Source organism: Hordeum vulgare, chromosome 5H, assembly GCF_904849725.1.
Source record: "Hordeum vulgare subsp. vulgare chromosome 5H, MorexV3_pseudomolecules_assembly, whole genome shotgun sequence".
NCBI classification, from domain to species: Eukaryota; Viridiplantae; Streptophyta; class Magnoliopsida; order Poales; family Poaceae; genus Hordeum; species Hordeum vulgare.
This window is the reverse complement of record NC_058522.1, coordinates 524,880,694-524,902,461: the sequence shown is the minus strand read 5'-3', so window position 1 is coordinate 524,902,461 and position 21,768 is coordinate 524,880,694. Positions and strand designations below refer to the sequence as shown.

Sequence of the window (21,768 nt, the reverse complement as noted above, 5' to 3'; positions counted from 1 at the left end):
GGCATTCAAAGCTCCGAATAAGAATCGATGAAGTCTTTTTGATAGCACTGATGCAATGTACTTGATATCGTTTCTTCGGAAAGTGCACTGTGTGCTCATAACCGTTGACATTGAAAGTGACATTGCCTTTGTTGCAATCTATAACAGCCCCTGCAGTGTTTAAAAAGGGTCTTCCAAGGATGACAGCCATGGCATCGTCCTTGGGAATATCCAAGATAACAAACTCTGCTAAGATAGTGGTGTTAGCAACCACAACAGGCACATCCTCGCAAATGCCGATAGGGAAAGCAGTTGATTTGTCGGCCATTTGCAGAGAAATTTCAGTGGGTGTCAACTTATTCAATTCAAGTCTACGATAAAGAGAGAGCGGCATAACACTAACACCGGCTCCAAGGTCACATAAGGCAGTTCTTACGTAGTTTCCTTTAATGGAGCAAGGTATAGTGGGCACTCCGGGATCACCAAGTTTCTTAGGAGTTCCACCTTTGAAAGTGTAGTTGGCAAGCATGGTGGAGATCTCAAGATCTGGTATCTTCCGTTTATTAGTCACGATATCTTTCATGTACTTGGCATACGGAGACATCTTGAGCATATCAGTTAACCTCATCTGCAGAAAGTAGGGTCTTATCATCTCAACGAAGCGCTCCAAGTCCTCATCATCCTTTTTCTTGGATGGCTTACGAGGAAAGGGCATAGGTCTCTGAACCCATGGCTCCCTTTTTTTACCATGATTCCTAACAGTGAAGTCATTCTTATCGTATTTCTTAGGTTGTGGGTTATCAGGATTAATTGAAGGTTCAATCTCCACATCCTCATCATTGCTAGGTTGAGCATTATTATGAACATCACTGTCCATATTGTCACCGGGTTCATGTTCATCACCAGATTGTGTTTCTGCATCAGACGCAGAAATATCATTAGGTTCTTCAGGTGTGACAGTATTTGGTGAACTGGCATGTAGGTTTCTATCATGCTTCTTCTTCTCCTTAGGATGACTGGGTGTATCAGCATTAATTCCTTGAGAATCTTGATCAATTCTCTTAGGATGACCTTCAGGATACAAAGGTTCCTGAGTCATTTTGCCTCCTCTAGTGATGACTCTGACCGAGTTGTCATTTAATTCATTGAGCAAGTCATTCTGAGCTTTAAGTAATTGTTCTACCTGAGTAGTAATCATAGAGGCATGTTTACTCAGAAGCTTGAGATCATTGACATTTCTGTCTACACAAGCACTTAAATGGCTAAGCATACGAGTACTTTGTTCCAAATGACTGCTAACATAATCATTCAAACTCTGTTGTTTGGCAACAAAGTTGTCAAATTCATCAAAGCATAGGCTAGCAGGTTTATCAAAAGGAATATCACTCTCATCAAACCTACGCAGAGAATGCACTTCTACTACCTGTATCGGGTTATTGAGACCATGGATCTCTTCGATAGGTGGTAGATTTTTGACATCTTCAGATCTAATGCCTTTCTCTTGCATAGATTTCTTGGCTTCTTGCATATCTTCGGGACTGAGGAATAGAGTACCTCTTTTCTTAGGAGTTGGCTTAGGAGGTGGTTCGGGAATAGTCCAAGCATTATCATTGATCAAGATGTTATTTAGTAGGGTCTCAGCTTGTTCTACAGTTCGTTCCCTAAAAACACAACCGGCACAACTATCTAGGTGGTCTCTAGAGGCATCGGTAAGTCCGTTATAGAGGATATCAAGTATCTCGTTCTTCTTAAGAGGGTGATCAGGCAAAGCATTCTGTAGCTGAACGAGCCTCCCCAAGCTTGTGGGAGACTCTCTTCTTGGAGTTGAGCAAAGTTGTATATTTCCTGCAAGGCAGCTTGCTTCTTATGGGCAGGGAAATATTTCTCACAGAAGTAATAGACCATATCCTGGGGACTACTCACACATCCAGGAGCAAGAGAGGTGAACCAGGCTTTAGCGTCATCCTTTGAAGAGAAAGGAAACAACTTAAGGATATAGTAGTGGCAGATCTTCTCCTCATTAGTGAAAAGGTGGCTATATCGTGTAGTTTGGCAAGATGGGCTACGACCGCCTCAGACTCATAACCGTGAAAATGATCAAATTCGACTAGAGAGATTATCTCAGGGTCGACACAGAATTCATAATCCTTATCGGTGATAAAGATAGGTGAAGTGGCAAACTTCGGGTCGTATTTCATCCTAGCTTTCAGAGATTTTTCCTTCCACTTGAGAAGTAATTTCTCAGCGTCATAGGCATCCTTACACGCAAGAAAATCCTCAGCTATCTCTCCCTCCATAACGTAACCCTCAGGTATATCAGGCAATTCATATCTAGGAGAGCTAGATCTAGGAGGAGCAAAAGCAGGTTCTATCCCAATAGTATCGGCAGTTTCAGAAGCATCACGAGCATTGGCAGTAACTCTAGCAATATGAGCATCTAGGATACCCCTAGTGGAACATCAGGCAAAGTAGTATCTCTAGCAGTATCAAGCATAGCATCATCAGGCATAGTATCAAGCATAGCATCTCTAGCAGTAGCATCATAAGCATCATCAAGCACAGGCGACATATCAAGATTTCTAGCAGGAGGTGATGTCGCAAACTTACTCATAACTGAAGGTGAATCAAGTGCAGAGCTAGATGGCAATTCCTTACCTCCCCTCGTAGTTGAGGGCAAGACTTTGGTTTTTGGATCCTTTAGATTCTTCATAGTGATCAGCAGATATAAATTCCAAGTGACTCAGAGAATATAGCAATACCTCCCCGGCAACGGCGCCAGAAAAATGTTGACTCCGTGACAGCAGACCTTTCCCTGCAATGGCACCAGAAGAATGCTGCTAGCACTCTCCGGCAATCGAAACTAGAAGAATGTTGTTGACGGCCCACCAGCGCGTGGGATCGTAGCAGTTTTCGAGGGTAGAGTATTCGACCCAAATTTGTTGATACGCCTATAGGAGGTGAGAGGATACTCTCAAGTATTAGCAGCTGAATATGTCAGATTCAACCACATCTGAAAGATTAGTATCTGCAAGCAAAGTAGTAACAGCAAAGTAGTATGATAACAACGGTGTCAGAAACGATCTGTTGACACGGCAGACTATTTCTAACGATTGTATCAATGGCGCCAAGTTGCCTCGTTGACGGAAATTGTCTGTTCCCGTCAACGACCAGCGAAAAAGTATTGTAGCAGGTAGCAGCAGTGTAACGAGTAATAGCAGCGGGAAGGAACAGCAGTAGTGACAACAGTAGCAAGTAGCAACAGTAGCAAGCGACAGTAGTAGCAGCAGTAGCAGCAGAGCAATACAAGTAACAACAGCAGTAGGACAAACTCGTAGGCAATGGGTCGGTGATTTGTTTGGATGATATTCATCATGCAACAGTTATAACACGGAGAGATATGTGGCTAGCTCCCGTTCGTCAATGTGATGTAGGCATGTATTCCGTGTGTCATCATACGTGCTTAGGGAAAAGAACTTGCATGACATCTATTGTCCATCCCTCCCGTGGCAGCGGGGTCCAAAAGGAAACTACGAGATATTAAGGTTCTCCTTTTAATAAAGAACCGGACCAACGCATTAGCACTTGGTGAACACATGAACTCCTCAAACTATGGTCATCACCGGGAGTGGTTCCGGTTATTGTCACTCCGGGGTTGCCGGATCATAACACATAGTAGGTAACTACAACTTGCAAGATCGGTTCTAAAACACACATATATTGGTGGCAACATAATAATTTCAGATCTGAAATCGTGGCACTCGGGCCCTAGTGACAAGCATTAAGCATGGAAAAGTAGTAGCAACATCAATCTCAGAACATAGTGGATACTAGGGAACAATCCCCGTCAAAACTAACTCGATTACATGATAGATCTCATCCTACTCATCACCGCCCAGCGAGCCTACGAATAGATTACTCACGAACGACGAAGAGCTTCATGGAATTGGAGAGGGAAGAAGGTTGATGATGATGATGGCGACGATTTCCCCTCTCCGGAGCCCAAAAGGGACTCCAGATCTGCCCTCGAGATGAAGAACAGGTTGTGGCGTGCGCCTCCATATCGCAAACGCGACGAAATCTTCTCTCTTTATTTCTTCTGGGACGAAAGTGAACTTATAGAGCTGAGATTGGGGGCGGCAGAGCCACATGGGCCCCACAAGCTTGCCCACCGCCACCAGGGGGTGGCGGCTAGAGGGCTTGTGGCCCACTGGCCCACCCCCTCACGTGGATCTTTGCGCAGGTATTTTTCATATTTTCCAAAAATAATCTTCGTAAATTTTCAGGACGTTTGGAGAACTTTGATTTCTGCACAAAAATAGCACCAAGGCAATTCTGCTGAAAACAACGTCAGTCCAGGTTAGTTCCATTCAAATCATGCAAATCAGAGTCCAAAACAAGGGCAAAAGAGTTTGGAAAAGTAGATACGATGGAGACGTATCAGCAAGCAACAAGTAACAAAAGTAGCAACGGTGCAGTAAAGTGGCCCAATCCCTTTTGTAGCAAGGGACAAGCCTGGGCAAAGTATTATAGGAGGAAAACGCTCCCGAGGACACACGGGAATTTCTGTCATGCTAGTTTCATCATGTTCATATGATTCGCGTTCGTTACTTTGATAGTTTGATATGTGGGTAGACCAGCGCTTGGGTACTGCCCTTACTTGGACAAGCATCCTACTTATGATTAACCCCTCTCGCAAGCATCCACAACTACGAAAGAAGAATTAAGACAAAGTCTAACCATAGCATTAAACTAGTGGATCCAAATCAGCCCCTTACGAAGTAACGCATAAACTAGGGTTTAAGCTTCTGTCACTCTAGCAACCCATCATCTACTTACTACTTCCCAATGCCTTCCTCTAGGCCCAAATAATGGTGAAGTGTTATGTAGTCGACGTTCACATAACACCACTAGAGGAAAAACAACATACAACACATCAAAATACCGAACGAATACCAAATTCACATGACTACCATTAGCATGACTTATCCCATGTCATCAGGAACAAAAGTAACTACTCACAAAGCATAATCATATCCATGACCAGATAGGTAATGAGTAGCATCAAGGATCTGAACATAAATTCTTCTACTAAGTAATCCAACTAGCATCAACTACAAGGAGTAATTAACACTACTAGCAACCTTACAAGTACCAATCGGAGTCACGAGACGGAGATTGGTTACAAGTGATGAACTAGGGTTTGGAGATGAGATGGTGCTGATGAAGATGTTGATGGTGACGAGTCCCCTCCGATGAGAGGAGTGTTGGTGATGACGATGGCGATGATTTCCCCCTCCAGGAGGGAAGTTTCCCGGGTAGGATTGTCCTGTCGGAGCTCTAGATTGGTTTTGCTCAAGTTCCGCCTCGTGGCGGCGGCGAAACCACGAAAAAGCTCCTCCTTGATTTTTTTTCCTCGACGAAACCCTTCATATAGCAAAAGAGGGGGGCAAGTGGGCTAGTAGGTTGCCCACAAGCCCTCATGGCGCGGCCTCGGGGGTGGCCGCCCCGTGTAGGCTTGTGGCCAACCCCTGGCGCCCCTCTGGCACTTCTTCGCCCAGTATTTTTTATAAATCCGGAAAAAAATCCTCGTTGATTTTTACGGCGTTTGGAGTTGCGCGGAATAGGTATCTCAACTTTGTTCCACTTTCAGGCCAGAATTCCAGATGTCGGTATTCTCCCTCTTCATGTAAACCTTGCAAAATAAGAGAGAAAAGGCATAAGAATTGTACTGTGAAGTGAAATAACAGCCAAAGAAGCGATAAATATCAACATGAAAACATGATGCAAAATGGACGTATCACCCCCAAGCTCCAAGTTTAGAAGTTCATGATGACTTGGAGATTTGCAATAATATCTTTGACCATGTAGCCCCCAAGTGTCGGGTTGTATTGCCTGCAGCAGCCTCGAACTTGTAATCATCTTATATTTATAAAGCTTCAGCTGGTGTAGCCCCCAAGGGTCGGGTCATCAATGTGTGATGGGCCAGGTCTCCAATTTGGACCTCATGATGTGTGAAAATAATTGAGTGCTATAGCCCCCAAGTGCTGGGTTGATTGCTTGCGGCGACTCGGGACTTCCATGTTCTTCTCCTTTGAAAGTAAAACATCATATGATGTAGACCCCAAGGGCCGGGTCATTATGTAATATTGAGTTGGGACTTTGTAGATCTGATTATGTAACGTGGAGCAACAATATGTAGCCCCCAAGGACCGGCTTATCTCCTTGAGGTAGCTAGGTCAGATGACGATGTGATGATTTGAAAGAGAAGTTTGCATTAGCCCCCAAGTGTCATGGTGCATGCTTGCAGCGACATGGGACTTCCATACTTTGATGTAATCTTGAATAATGTAGCCCCCAAGTGCCGGGTTGTGTGCCTGCAGTGACTTGGGACTATTCCTTCCATTGTAGAATCATATCCACTCTCATGATGCCTTTGTGATGAAAGAAATCCTTGGCCGTGGTTGCAATGTGACCCGGGAAATATATGGTTGAGAAATCCATAAGAGTTGTAGTTTACTACAAAGCACAGGTTGAAGAAATCCAAGAGCCGGTCAATTAGATGACCCGACATTATATGTGATAGGGCGGCTCTTCGACAATAGTCAATTCTTCCGAGCTGGCTTAAAAACCCCAATCATTTAACACTAGTTATGATAAACCATGATGAAAATCCAGCCAAATTGGCTATTCAAAGATTTATTTGCACCTGCAAGAATTTATGCTTTGACCCGGTTTGAAGACCGGCATGATATGTATGTATGATGCATGATGCAATGCAAGATGATGCATGTATATGACAAAATAGTGTTGGTTTATGAGACTTGAATCTTACTTCAATGAAACTAGCTTGATAGTCATTGGTGTATCCTCGCTCTCTGTAAGCCAGCCCTCACTACCCAATCAATGTTTTAACCTGGAAGTCAGGTCCAAATGGATTGACTTATCGAGAGTACACGGGGTTCGGAGTAGCATCATGCAGGCAGGCAGGTTTAACCAAGTTTCAAAGAAGGTGGCTTAATAGCCCATGGAATATCCTCGCATTCTGTAAGCCGACACTCACTACCCAATCGATGTTTGAACCTGCATAGTTTAGGGTCCAACTCGATTAACATATCGAGAGTACACGTGGTTCGGAGTAGTGCTCCTTCTCAAACAACAGCGCCAGAAATTGACACGTTGACGGAGACTTGCTTGCATTGGTTTTTCCCTTGAAGAGGAAAGGGTGATGCAGCACAGGAGCAGTCAGTATTTCCCTCAGTTTGAGAACCAAGGTATCAATCCAGTAGGAGAATCTCGTCAAGTCCAGAGTACCTGCGCAAACACAAAAGAGCTTGCACCCAATGTTATAAAGGGTTGTCAATCCCTTCAAGATTGATTGCAAAGTGAGATCTGAAGGCGGAAAGTGCAATGAAGTAAAAGAGTAAGGCTGAAAATATGGTGTGGAATAGACCCGGGGGCCATAGTGTTCACTAGAGGCTTCTCTCAAAATAGAAAATATCACGGTGGGTGAACAAAATACTGTCGAGCAATTGATAGAACCGCTTAAAGTCATGACGATATCTAAGGCAATGATCATACATATAGGCATCACGTCCGAGACAAGTAGACCGATACTTTCTGCATCTACTACTATTACTCAACACATCGACCGCTATCCAGCATGCATCTAGTGTATTGAGTTCATGACGAACAGAGTAACGCCTTAAGCAAGATGACATGATGTAGAGGGATAAACTCAAACCAATGATGAAAACCCCATCTTTTTACCCTTGATGGCAACAACACGATGCGTGCCTCGCTACCCCTTCTGTCACTGGGTGAGGTCACCGCACGGTATGAACCCAAAAACAAGCACTTCCGCCATTGCAAGAATCATAGATCAAGCTGGCCAAACAAAACCCACAACTCGAAGAGAATTACAAGGATATGAAATCATGCATAAGAGAGATCGGAAGAAACTCAAATAAGATTCATAGATAATCTGATCATAAATCCACAATTCATCGGATCTCGACAAACACACCTCAAAAGAAGATTACATCGGATAGATCTCCATGAAGATCATGGATAACTTTGTATTGAAGATCCAAGAGAGAGAAGAAGCCATCTAGCTACTAGCTATGGACCCGTAGGTGTATGGTGAACTACTCACGCATCATCGGAGAGGTCATGGTATTGATGAAGAAGCCCTCCGTATCCGAATCCCCCCTCCGGCAGGGCACCAGAACGTGCCCCAGATGGGATCTTGCGGAGACAGAAGCTTGCGGCAGAGGAAAAGTACTTTCGATGATCTCCTGATTTTTTCTGGAATTATTGGGAATATATAGGCGAAAGACCTAGGGCAGAGGTGGCCCAGGGAGCCCACAAGCCTGGGAGACGCGGCCCCCCTGGTCGTGGCTAGGGGGCTTGTGGGGTCCCTGGTGGCCCCCTGCCTTGGTTCTCAAGTCCCCCGATCGTCTTCTATTTCGGAAAAAATCTTTTTGGAACTTTCGTTCCGTTTGGACTCCGTTTAAAATCCTCCTCTGAAAGGGGTCAAAAACAAGGAAAAAACAGGAACTGGCACTTGGCACTGAGTTAATAAGTTAGTCCCAAAAAAGATATAAAAGGCATACAAAGCATCCAAAGTTTGACAAGATAATAGCCTGAAACCATCAAAAATTATAGATACGTTGGAGACGTATCAAGCATCCCCAAGCTTAACTCCTGCTCGTCCTTGAGTAGGGAAGTGATAAAGACTGAATTTTTGATGTGGAATGCTACCTAGCATAGTTGTCCTTTGTAACTTCTTTCATGTGACATGAATATTCAGATCCGTAAGATTCAAAACAATAGTTTGCTATTGACATGAAAACAATAATACTTCAAGCAAATTAGAAAGGTAATCATGAACTTTCGAAATAACAAGGCCAAAGAAAGTTATCCCTACAAAATCATATAGTCTGGCTATGCTCCATCATCCTCACACAACTAATTTAAATCATGCACAACCCCGATATTGGCCAAGTAATTTTTTTCGCACTCTTACATTCTCAAACTTTTTATAACTATCACGCAATACATGAGCGTGAGCCATGGATATAGCACTATAAGTGGAATAGAGTGTGGTGGTGGTTGTGAGACAAAAAGGGAGGAGATGGTCACATTGACTCGGCGTATCAAAGGGTTATGGAGATGTCCATTAATAGATATCAATGTGAATGAGTAGGGATTTCCATACAAAGGATGCACTAGAGCTATAAGTATGTGAAAGCTCAAAAGGAGAACTAGTGGGTGTGCATCCAACTTGCTTGCTCACGAAGACCTAGGGCAATTTTGAGGAAGCCCATCATTGGAATATACAAGCCAAGTTATATAATAAAGATTCCCGCTAGTATATGGTGGTGACAAAGCAAGAAGCTCCCAATCATGAAGAACATGGTGATATTATGAAGCAAAAGGGTGGAAAAAGATAGTAGCATTGTCCCTTCTCTCTTTTTCTCTCTTATTTTATTGGGGCTCTTGGGCCTCTCTCTTTTTTCTCCTTTTTTTATTTAGGCTCTTTGGCCTGCTTTTTTCCTCACATGGGACAATTCTCTAATAATTATGATCATCACACTTTTATTTACTCACAGCTCAAAGCTCAGAACAATGATGACTCTATAGGAAATGCCTCCGACAGTGTACCAGGATGTGCAACGATCTAGCTTGGCGTATGACGTTGAAACATCTCGCTAGCTATCTTAAGATCATGCAATGGCAATATGAGGGTGACGGCACAAGTCATGGGACGGAACGGTGGGAGTTGTATGGCAATATATCTCGAAATGGCTATGAAAATGCCATATTAGGTAGGTATGGTGGCTGTTTTGAGGAAGGCATATGGTGGGTTTGTGCACCGGCGAGAATTGCGCAACACTAGAGAGGCTAGCAATGGTGGAAGGTGAAAGTGCATCTATACCATGGACTCACATTAGTCATGAAGAACTCACATACTTGTTGCGAAAGTTTTCATTAGTAATCGAAACAAAGTGCTAAACGCATACTCCTAGGGGAAGGGTTGGTAGGTGTTACCATCGTGTGATCCCGACCTCAACACAAAGGATGACAATCAATAGATCAATTATGCTCCGACTTCCTAACATAGTGGTTCACCATACGTGCATGCTACGGGAATCACTAACTTCAACACAAGTATTTCTAGATTCACAACACCCTACTAACATAACTCTTAATATTACCAAATCCACGTCTCAAAACTAATTGAGAGGAATCAAAACTTCTCTTTCTACTCAATGCACATGAAGATGGAGGTTTTTGTATCCTCTTTGGGTACCTATCACCTTTGGGACTACTTTCATAGCACAAGCCAACTACCAAGTCACGCACCGCCGTGCTCTAAAATATCTAAGTGAAGCACATAGAGCAAAATTATCTAGCTCAAAAGATATAAGTGAAGCACGATGAGCATTCTAGCAAAATCACGATGAGTGCATGTCTCTCTCAAAAGGTGTGCAGCAAGTATGATTGTGACACAACAAAAAGAAAAGACTCCTACGATACAAGACGCTCCAAGCAAAACACATATCATGTGGTGAATAAAAATATAGCTCCAAGTAATGTTACCGATGGATTGAAGACGAAAGAGGGGATGCCTTCCCGGGGCATCCCCAAGCTTAGGCTTTTTGGTGTCCTTGAATTTGGCTTGGGATGCCTTGGGCATCCCCAAGATTGAGCTCTTTCCACTCCTTATCTCTTTGTCCATGAGAACATCACCGAAAACTTGAAAACTTCACAACACAAAACTTAAACAGAAACTCGTGATATCATTAGCACAAGAAAACAAACTACCACCTCTTTAGGTACTGTAGCAATCTCGATTTCTATTTATATTGGTGTTAGATTACTATATTCTCGCTTTTCCATGGCTAGTACCCCCCGATACTATCCATAGTTTTATCAAAACAAGCAACCAACTCAACATAAACAGAATGTCAAAAACAGACCAGTCTGTAGCAATCTGTATACTTCGTATACTTATGGTACCTCAAAAATTCTGAAAACTTACGACTGCCTGGGAAAAAGGCATATCAACCAGCAGCAAAAAGAAAAAACTCAAAATCTCTTTCTGAATATAAATTAAAAATGATCTACTGAGCGAAAAATTTCTGTCTTTTTCCAGCAGGATAAAACAACCATCACCAAGACTAGTCAAAAAGGTTTTGCTTGGCTCAAACACAAAAAGAAACACAAAATACACTATCATAACATAATTATGATGGTGTAGACACAACAAAACAGGAATAAAAAGATAAATTCATTCGGTTGCCTGCCAACAAGCGCTATTGTTTAACGCCCTTAGCTAGGCATAAGGCGGTAGAATCACGTATCGTCGTCTTTGGTGCTCAAACCATAAGTAGCCCTCATCATGGATTCATAAGGCAATCTTATTTTCTTTATAGGAAAGTGCTCCATGCCCTTCTTTAAAGGAAATTGAAATCTAATATTCCCTTCCTTCATATCGATGATAGCACCGATGGTCCTTAGGAAAGGTCTACCAAGAATAACAGGGCATGTAGGATTGCAATCATGTCAAGCACAATGAAATCCACGGGTACATAGGTCCTATTTGCAATAATAAGAACATCATTGATCCTTCCCATGGGTTTCTTGACAGTAGAATCCGCAAGATGCAAATTAAGAGAACACTCCTCAATCTCATTAAAACCCAGAACATCACATAAAGACTTTGGAATCGCGGAAACACTAGCACCCAAATCACACAAAGCATTGCATTCATAGTTTTTTTATTTTGATTTTGATAGTAGGTTCCAACTCATCATGAAGCTTTCTAGGGATAGAGACTTCCAATTCAAGTTTCTCTTCAAGAGATTTTATCATAGCTTCGACGATATGATCGGTAAAGGCCTTGTTTTGGCTATAAGCGTGTGGAGAGTTTAGCATGGATTGCATCAAGGAAATGCATTCAATCAAGGAGAAACTATCATAATTGAATTCCTTGAAATCCAAAGTAGTAATTTCATTACTACTCAAAGTTTAATATCTTCTACTCCACTTTCAATGCTTTTAGCATCAAGATAGATGGACTCCGAATCATTGGGGCATTTTTCAACCAAAGTGGATTCATATCCAGCCCCGTCATCATTAGTTTTACACAAGAAAACAAAGATTCAATGGGAGTCACACCAAGCACTTTAAGATCTTTGTGATTCTTATCAAGAGAACACGCCTTTTTAAGCCATTCATGTCTAGCATGAATTTGGGCGGTTCTTTCTTTGCTCTCACTCATGGAAACACGCATAGCTTTCAAAGTTTCATCCATGTTGATCTTGGGAGGAGCACATCTAACTTTCAAAGCATCAATATCACTAGACATTCTATCAACGCTCCTAGCCAAATCGTTACTTTTGAGTAGTTTTTCCTCTATGGACGCATTGAAAAACTTTTGTGAGTTGATAAACTCTTTGATATTACTCTCTAGATCATAGGGTAATCTATTGTAATTTCCATGAGTATTGTTGTAGGAGTTGCCAAAGTTATTAGAGGGGTTACTAGGAAAAGGCCTAGGAACATAGTTTCCTCTAAAAGCATTGTTGTTGCCAAAATTATTCCTACCAACAAAATTAACGTCCAAGCTAGCATTGCTACTCTCAGTCAAGGAAGACAAGGGAATATCATTAGGATCTAAAGGAGCACTTCTACTAGCAACCAAATTCATTAACTCATCCATCTTAGCACTCAACGAGTTAATTTCTTCTATAGCGTGTACCTTCTTACTAGTAGGTGACCTTTCAGTGTGCCACTGAGAGTAGTTCTTCATGATATTATCTAGGAGTTTTGTGGCTTCTCCTAACGTGATTTCCATGAACGTTCCACCTGAGGCGGAGTCCAAGATATTTCTAGAAGCGAAATTCAAGCCAACGTAGAAGATTTGTATAATCATCCAAAGACTCAAGCCATGAGCGGGACAATTTATAATCATCAATTTCATTCTCTCCCAGGATTGTGCAACATGTTCATGATCAAGTTGCTTAAAATTCATGATGTCATTACAGAGAGAGATAATCTTAGCCGGCGGAAAATACTTGGATATGTAAGCATCTTTGCACTTATTCCAAGAATCAATACTATTTTTGGGCAAAGATGAAAACCAAGTTTTTGCTCGATCTCGCAACGAGAAAGGAAAAAAGCTTCAATTTAATCACATCATTATCCACACTTTCTTCTTTTGCATATTGCAAAGCTCAATGAAGGTATTAAGATGGGATGCGGCATCTTCACTAGGAAGGCCGGAGAATTGCTCTTTCATAACAAGATTCAGCAAAGCAGCATTGATTTCGTACGACTCCACACTAGTGGTTGGAGCAATCGGAGTACTAATAAAATCATTATTATTAGTATTCGAGAAGTCACAAAGTTTGGTGTTTTCAGTCATGGTAACTTCAACAAGCAAGCAAGCACACAAGCAAACATAAAGCAAGCGAGAGAAAAGGGCGAACGAAAAAGGCAAACGAAGGAAAGGAAAAAAAAGGCAAATATTTTTATAAATTTTTGTTTTTCTGAAGTGGGGGAGAGGAAAACGAGAGGCAAAAAAGTAAATGCAAGAGATGAGTTTGCGACACTTACTTGGATGAGTTCTTGACTTGATCCTCCCCGACAACGGTGCCAGAAATCCTTCTGCTACTTCTCAAACAACAGCACCAGAAATTGACACGTTGACGGAGACTTGCTTGCGTTGGTTTTTCCCTTGAAGAGGAAAGGGTGATGCAGCACAGAGTAGTAAGTATTTCCCTCAGTTTGAGAACCAAGGTATCAATCTAGTAGGAGAATCTCGCCAAGTCCAGAGTACCTGCGCAAACACAAAAGAGCTTGCACCCAACGCTATAAAGGGGTTGTCAATCCCTTCAAGATTGATTGCAAAGTGAGATCTGAAGGCGGAAAGTGCAACGAAGTAAAAGAGTAAGGCTGAAAATATGGTGTGGAGTAGACCCGGGGGCCATAGTGTTCACTAGAGGCTTCTCTCAAAATAGCAAATATCACGGTGGGTGAACAAATTACTGTCGAGCAATGGATAGAACCGCGCAAAGTCATGACGATATCTAAGGCAATGATCATACATATAGGCATCACGTCTGAGACAAGTAGACCGATACTTTCTGCACCTACTACTATTACTCCACACATCGACCACTATCCAGCATGCATCTAGTGTATTGAGTTCATGACGAACAGAGTAACGCCTTAAGCAAGATGACATGATGTAGAGGGATAAACTCAAACCAATGATGAAAACCCCATCTTTTTACCCTTGATGGCAACAACACGATGCGTGCCTCGCTACCCCTTCTGTCACTGGGTGAGGTCACCGCACGGTATGAACCCAAAACCAAGCACTTCTCCCATTGCAAGAATCATAGATCAAGCTGGCCAAACAAAACCCACAACTCGAAGAGAATTACAAGGATATGAAATCATGCATAAGAGAGATCAGAAGAAACTCAAATAAGATTCATAGATAATCTGATCATAAATCCACAATTCATCGGATCTCGACAAACACACCGCAAAAGAAGATTACATCGGATAGATCTCCATGAAGATCATGGAGAACTTTGTATTGAAGATCCAAGAGAGAGAAGAATCCATCTAGCTACTAGCTATGGACCCGTAGGTCTATGGTGAACTACTCACGCATCATCGGAGAGGTCATGTTATTGATGAAGAAGCCCTCCGTATCTGAATCCCCCCTCCTGCAGGGCACCAGAGCGTGCCCCAGATGGGATCTTGCGGAGACAGAAGCTTGCGGCGGCAGAAAAGTACTTCCGATGATCTCCTGATTTTTTCTGAAATTATTGGGAATATATAGGCGAATGACCTAGGCCAGAGGTGGCCCAGAGAGCCCACAAGCCTGGGAGGCGCGGGCCCCCCTGGCCGTGGCTAGGGGGCTTTTGGGGTCCCTGGTGGCCCCCTGCCTTGGTTCTCAAGTCCCCCGATCGTCTTCTGTTTCGGAAAAAATCTTTTTGGAACTTTCGTTCCGTTTGGACTCCGTTTAAAATCCTCCTCTGAAAGGGGTCAAAAACACGGAAAAAACAGGAACTGGTACTTGGCACTGAGTTAATAAGTTAGTCCCAAAAAAGATATAAAAGGCATACAAAGTATCCAAAGTTTGACAAGATAATAGCATGAAACCATCAAAAATTATAGATACTTTGGAGACGTATCAAGTAGCATCATCCAGATAGGTAGGTTTGACCAAGTTTCCAAGAAGGCGGCTTAATAGCCCATGGAGTATCCTCACTTTCTGTAAGTCGGCTCCCACATGACCCAATCTATGTTTTAGCCCGGATAAGTTCAGGATCCATATGGATTGACTTATCGTGAAACCGGGTACACGGGGTTCGGGGTAGCATCACGCAGACAGACAGGTTTAACCATTTTGCCATTAAGCCGGGCACCCATGTTTGAACTGCGCATCATGGTGGCTCGTCCTCTTGGGCGACTTTAAAATGTCTACCAATGAGGCAATCGCCCTCGGGGCCGGGTTATCTTCCCTGCAATGACCCGGTGTTTTGAATTATTCAGCCTGTTTGGATCTAGCGAGCCATGTGTGTGTAGCCCCCGAGTCTTAAGTCGAATCAAGGAGGCGGCTTGAGAATCTTCATATTTTTCTGTGGCATGACCCGGTGGAGAAAGATGCTCGTACTCGCTCACTCTCCGGGATATAAAACCACTTTTTTAATAAAGAATTCCCCTGATGTGTTTTTCACGGATGAACGTCAGAAAATCTTCTGACATATTTTACATAAACCACGCAGCGGAGGCGGCGGCTCAGGTGCGTCTGTTGGGCGGCTCGCACTGGCGTGCACTGCATCGGCGGGTTGATGTCGTCCGGACCACGAAGGCGATATCTTGTAAGTTGTCTTAGTCGCGCAGACGTGAAAGTAGGCCGCGTCATTGTAAGTCGCCTTGATCGTGCGGACTTGAGAGTTGGCCGCGTCATTGTAAATCGGCACAGATGGTGAGTCGCCGAAGTCGTTGATTGACACGAGCTCCGTACTCGCAATATGACGCCGTTTTTAATAAACAACTGTCTTGCATAGTAAAATATTACAAGCCAAAGTAATGTTTTCAAAGAAATTATCATGTGATAATAAAATAGATGGAACATACAACACCTGATATTTTTATGCGCGTAGTCAGACGCAGATGTTTCTCCTTGATCCGTATAAATCATGTTACTTGCACTACCAGGCCTCCAAGTAAACTCCTCCTCCTTTGTCTTTCTCTCTTTTTTTTCTTTCACCTCCACGTAATTTGCATGCACTGAGGTGTAGTAGCACTACTACTACTTGGTTTAACATCATAGCAGATCATAACAGATCGCCTCCAGTTTTCTCCAGGTGATAGGTAGTAGCAGAATGATCCATCAAATATCTCGTGACCCACTGCAGCCCCTAGTTGTCTTGCGAGTTTTGTAGTTATGATGAACAGGAAACCTTGTTGGAAACAGATATCTAGCTCAATCAAACTTTGATGAAAACATTGTTGCAGCAGGTGATGGAACGCAGCAGCGCCTCGCTGAACATCTTGGTGTTGAGACCGCGGACACGAAGCTTTGTCCATGTCGAGGCCGCGGCAGATGGAGTATGCGAGGAATTTGCCGTTTGTGTGGATCGGTCAGCGAGCGGGATTCGCCGAGGGTGAATTCCCATGCGCCCGAGTGCTGGCCATGGCAGTCGCCGAGGTCGATGCCCTCCTGGACTAGTTTCAGGACGTCCATGTCATCCTTCACCATGATGTAACCCTCCTCCACGGTGAGAATGGTGTGGCCACTGCCGGCAGGGCAGTGGCAAGGCGGAGAGGCGCAACGGCCGTGACATGGCGGAGCCAGCGCGGGGAGCAGGCTCGCACGGGGCGGCTCGAGCAGCGTGGCGAACCGGCGAGTGTACGGTGTAGCGAGCGTGGTGGGGCGGAGCGGCGCAACGGCGATAGGAGCGGGAGCCGACGGGTCGTTGCTGCAAGCAGGCGACGCACAGTGGGGAGCATGGGCGTGAGCGCGCAGCGTGGTCATGGCGGCTCGGTGTACCAGCGCGAACCGTCAATGGGCAAGCGGCGCAAGGTGGAGGGCAAGGTGAAGCCGTGCGATCGACGGTGGCGGCGAGGCATATCAGTCGCGGCAATTCTGACGTGAAGGAGCGGAGATTAGCACAGCGCGGGGAGGCGAAGCCGGCGCGTAGCGGAGCGACGCGCAGGTTTCGGAACGTTGGAACGGGGGCGGCCTGAATAACATGGTGATGACGAGATGGTGTATATACTTCTCGCACCTCGTTGGTTACCCCAAGTGGAAGGTTGAGATGTAGTTAGCACCAAGTTTTCCCTGACACGGTGACTCTAAGGTTTATCGAACCAGGAGGACTCCTGGGATTAACAAGTAGGTGTCTCTCACCCTGGCGCTAGAAGAATATGTGGACCTGCACACACAACAAATAACTTTTCTCCCAACGAGTATAGAGAGATTGTCAATCTCTCCGGCCTTTTAGTTTGCAAAGGATCAAAACACGAGCAGGAAAAGTAATAGTGATTGCAACGGAAAACTAAATGAAAACAGTAAATGATGAAGGTGTAAAAATGATGATGATATGGACCGGAGTCACATGATGTTCACTAGTGATGTCTCTCTCCCAAAAGACGATAAACAACTATGCTTGGGTAAGCAAATTACAGTTGGGCAATTAACAGAATTATGAACGCACCGCAATGCTAATTATGCCACTTGAAAGTTAGAGGTTCAATAGTAATGGTCCGTACGTCAAGACAAGTAGACTGTTTGTTCATCATCATCTACTTACTAATCATCCACCTTGAGATATCTATCCAGAACATCTCTTTGATATTAAGTTGCGAGCCCCACCTAAAGTGTAAACTCAAAGCAACGGACAACTGCATTAACGAACTATGCGCAAGGTAAACAATCCTTGCAATCGTGGTCAGAAGCACCGTTGTTTTCCCCCTGGTGGCAACAGCACATCCCCTAGTCTTATGTTTCTACCACTCAAGCTAGACATCGAGGGGCATGAACCCACAATCATGCATAACGCTCTCTCTTGGAGGTACAATCTACTACTCGGCCAAAGCAATAAATAGCAACGGAGAACATGCATGAACCACTAAGTAACATAATATAAAAGGATAATCAAATATAAAACTCATAACAATTTGAACATAATCTCATAATCCATCGGATCCCAAAAACCGAGCATAGCAATAGCAAGAGAATTACATAGATGCCTTGATCATGTAGGGCAGCTCACAAGGGCTAATCATTGAAGCACAAGATTGGAGAGAAGACATCGCATAGCTACTGGTCATGGACTCATGGTCCAAGGAGGACTACTCATGGCAGGTCCGGAAAGCGTCCATGGCGGTGGAGAAGCTTCCGGAGGTCAATCCTCCCTTCAACAGGGTGCCGGGAAGAGGTATCCTTACGCTCCCGATCTCGGAACGCTGCGGCAGCGGAACGATGGAGAAATTCGCGATTCTGGATCATGTGGAAGGGTTTTCTCTCATAGAAGTAAATATAGGCGAAATGAGGGCACCGGAGGATGTGGGACCCACCCAGACGGCCTCTTGGCGCGGCCAGGGGGTAGGCCGCGCCCACAGGTCTCCTGGGCGGCCCCTGGCCCCCTCTGGCCCATCTTCGGTAATCTGGAAGCTTCCGGTACGCTGATTTTTTTATATATTTTTCTCGGGATTTTTCGGACTTTGAAAAATTAGGTAAAAGCCCCTGCAAAATAGACATCAGCAGACAAAAACTGACACTGGGTGCACTGAGTTAGTAGGTTAGTCAAAATATGTGTAAAATGATATAGAAGTGTAGCAAAACATATAACAATGTCACCCAAAAAATCATGAAACAAGCAGAAATTATAGATACGTTTGGAACGTATCACGTGGTCGTGCGCGGCGGCGAAGTCGGACAAGCTGCAGCGGACGCGACGCGGTGTCGGCTCAAGGCGTGCGTGGGAACATGTGTGGCGACGGAGCAGCTGGCGTGAGGCGAGGCGAAGTCGCGGCCGATGCAGATGGCACATCGGAGGCGAGCCGTCTCGAGGCCAAGTCGCGGCGAAGAAGTCCGAGTCTACTTCTAGATCGTGACTGGGTAAATTCATCTCTGTCTCTATCTCCAGCTCGTACTCGAGCTAAACCCCTGCCTTTTTTTCTCAGAAGACTTGCCGATGCACTAGTGTTCGCGTAGCACACAGTTTTTCCTCTGTTATGGATTGGGAGTTGCTTTTACGCTGAGGTTGCATAACTTTTTGATGGATCTTGTCGTCGTGAAATTTTCCTTTGCTCTTTTTTATAACTGATCTAATGCATGTAATCTACCAGCCATGAGTAACAGAATTGTTGTACTCGAGCCAGTACGTCGCCGTCCAATCGATGCTCCATGACGGATGTCAAACTTGATTGTTTCTTCTCTTTCCTCCATGTTCATCTTTATTGTATCCTATCTTTTGCAGATTTGGCGAATCATAAGCTTCTCGATCCTCGGAGAGATCCCTTTAAGAACACAATTCCACCATGCGATCAGCCCCACGGTGGACGTCAAATGTCGTGGTTTTGTCCCGGCATATGTCCTCGTGGGAGAACTTAGGTGTGAGGTCATCGCAACTATGTGGCGGCTTGAGAGGGGTTAGTCGAAATCGAGAGACGCGAGTTTACCCAGGTTCGGCCCCTCCGATGAAGGTAAAAGCCTACGTCATGCTTGTGTTTTAGTGATGAAGATGATGATCTCGATTATAAGGGTGCGGAATCGCTACCTCTAATCTCGAGGGTGTCTAATATGTCTATCTCTAATTTCTTAAACTTGTCATGGCCCAATCTAACTTGTCGTGTCCCTCTTGGAGCGCCTTACCCCTCCTTATATAAGTGGAAGGGGTAGGTTTACATGTAGAGTCCTACTAGGAGTAGCAATAAGACTAGTCTCTATTGAATCCTAATCCGGGTCTTGTTTCCTTTGTGAAGGAGTCTTTCCTCTTCTTGGGCCTTCTCTTATAAGCCGGCCCTCTTGGCCTCTCTATGAGCCGCCTTTATGCCAGGGTGTACGCCGAGCCTTGGGCTTTCGTCGTTTGTCTGAGTCGCCTGCGGGATCAAGTATGAGTTGCCCACCAGGTCACTGCTGAGTCGCCAAGTCCTTGGCGGATCATACTTCAAGCCGGGTTACACCGTGGGGTATATCCCCAACAAAGAGTCACACTTGTGCTTCACACTAGTGATCTCCGGTTGGCGATTTTTTAGTTCTTGGATTTCATCATCTATCTCCTTCACCAAGGAGCGCATGTCCTTTAGCTTATCCTCTAGAATCAGTAGCTTGTTTCCATAATCAACAACTTTTGCTTCCATCATACGATTCTCCTTTACAAGCTTTTGTGCTACTTCAGTAGCTTTTGTTGCCAACACTTCCTCATTTTTAAGAAGGATGTCGTAGTCCATCACCTCTTGCTCCTTTATCTCGAACTGGATGCAAACAAAATCCTTTACAGCAACTAACCCAATGTTTCCGCATAGAGCTTTTCAATACTTTCATCTTTCTCCTTCAGCATGGAACCCATTTCATGTAGCTTCTCTTGAGCCACAAGATCTTCTGCTTGGAGTTTGTCAATCTCGTCGTCCTTGTTTTGGCCTAGGACATGCAACGCCTGCACATTCCGCAAAAGCTTCTTTCAGTAGCTTGTGTTGCCTCTAGTTTCTTGTTCTCAAAGAGCATGTTGCCTTCTTTCCATTGTCCTCAACTGGTTCGGAAGAACATCTTTTACTGAATAAATATCCTTATCCTTCTTTGACATCAGAGGCTCAAATGCTCCCTTTAGTTTTCTAAGGTTTTCTATCAACACTTTTACACTGTGCTCATGATCCCTGGTGTATTCACCAAGCTCAAGACGATCTTGAAGTTCCTTAGGTTTCGATTAACATCAAGGGAACCAACCAACCAGAGATGCAAAATTGGAATCAGAAAAGTCGATGAGATGCACAAGCTGGGCTGCAAGCTTTTGAGGAATGCATCTGATTTGTAGATAAGTACATTACCTTAGGTTCAGTGCTTCGTAGGGCAAGAAGACCTCTACAAACTCTGACATCCTCGAACTCACCCTCTTGGAGTTCTACATTCTTACGTGCAAGGCAACAATATCAGTACCAAATATAAATTCCATTCTGAAAGTGGAGCGTTGAGAACTCTACCATACCAAATCACATATTCAAATGTGACGTGAAGGTATAAAATCTGCACAAAGTAACATATCCACGAGGGTCAAAATGTAAAAGGCAATCGACATAAAGACGGACATAAGAAAATGATAAGATTGTAGCTGCAACTTCGTGAATAGATTCTTTTTCTTAGCAAAGCTTCGTAACTATGTAGATTATTTCTTCCAACTTCACAAACCTTTATTCTGGAGCTACACAATAGCAAGAGCCCCTAATGTTTACCCTGTATGCAGCAACAGTCTTCGCCCCGTCATTTATATATGATGCTCTCTAAAGCATGATGCCGCATGCTTCAGCAACTTTGTTTATTGGGACAGATCTCTACATATTTGAGGATGTTGCGAGTCTGCAACGTCGGATGGAGTAGATTGATGTGTTGCCAAACCTTCAAACTTCATAGAACCTCATGACACGGGGCGGTACGGTTAACTGACTCGATCACAGCGTGTATCTCACACCCGACATTATCAACCCTAAATTTGTTATTAGCGGGATCAAAATTAGCCCTAATTGTGAAGGACGAGC

General features: G+C 44.0%; 1 pseudogene; it reads right to left on the bottom strand.

The window, feature by feature from the left end:
* Positions 1-21,768, bottom strand: part of LOC123397141 — a 72,551-nt pseudogene that overhangs the window by 49,668 nt on the left and 1,115 nt on the right.